Below are 1,375 nucleotides of genomic sequence, written 5' to 3' on the forward strand. Positions count from 1 at the left end.
CTTCTTTCCTGCTTCTTTAACACAGATTCACATGATGACTGTATGATTTATTATGACTGAAGACTTAAAACAGTTTAACGCTGAGTTTCATTCTATTCTGTTAATCATGTAAACAATCAGAGAATGAAACAATAATGGCTCAATATAACAGGATGAGCATGGACGCAACTCTGGTTTTTATTTTGGTGAAAGACGAGCAGTGAGATCCCACATAGATCTGAAGATTAATCAAGAAATATGTGAAATATAACTGATGGGATAAATAATCAAGTAAAACAACAGAGTGATGGTTCATTAGAGGAGTTTCAGCTGTTTGAGCTGCGGCTCCACTTTATAGTTTCCTCCATAACCAACGAGCAGCCACAGCTTTGCAGATCAGGTTATATTAGTGGCATTAACTGTTAAATTAGTGTCATTAACTGGTATATTAGTGGCATTAACTGTTATATTAGTGGCATTAACTGGTATATTAGTGGCATTAACTGTTATATTAGTGGCATTAACTGTTATATTAGTGGCATTAACTGTTATATTAGTGGCATTAACTGGTATATTAGTGGCATTAACTGTTAAATTAGTGTCATTAACTGTTAAATTAGTGTCATTAACTGCTATATTAGTGGCATTAACTGTTATATTAGTGGCATTAACTGTTATATTAGTGGCATTAACTGCTATATTAGTGGCATTAACTTGGTATATTAGTGGCATTGACTGTTATATTAGTGGCATTAACTGCTGTATTAGTGGCATTAACTGTCATATTAGTGGCATTAACTGTTATATTAGTGGCATTGACTGCTGTATTAGTGGCATTAACTGTCATATTAGTGGCATTAACTGCTATATTAGTGGCATTAACTGTCATATTAGTGGCATTAACTGTTATATTAGTGGCATTAACTGTTGTATTAGTGGAATTAACTGTTGTATTAGTGGAATTAACTGTTATATTAGTGGCATTAACTGTTATATTAGTGTCATTAACTGTTATATTAGTGGCATTAACTGCTGTATTAGTGGTATTAACTGTCATATTAGTGGCATTAACTGCTATATTAGTGGCATTAACTGTCATATTAGTGGCATTAACTGCTGTATTAGTGGTATTAACTGTTATATTAGTGGCATTAACTGCTATATTAGTGTCATTAACTGTTATATTAGTGGCATTAACTGCTGTATTAGTGGCATTAACTGTTATAACTGCTATATTAGTGGCATTAACTGTTATATTAGTGGCATTAACTGCTGTATTAATGGCATTAACTGTTATAACTGTTATATTAGTGGCATTAACTGTTGTATTAGTGGCATTAACTTGTTATATGTACAGATTAATGTTGTTCATGTTTCAGCCTGCAGGGGGCACTCT

This window comes from Leuresthes tenuis, unplaced genomic scaffold (genome assembly GCF_036924035.1).
Source record: "Leuresthes tenuis unplaced genomic scaffold, fLeuTen1.0.hap1 SCAF_13, whole genome shotgun sequence".
NCBI classification, from domain to species: domain Eukaryota; kingdom Metazoa; phylum Chordata; class Actinopteri; order Atheriniformes; family Atherinopsidae; genus Leuresthes; species Leuresthes tenuis.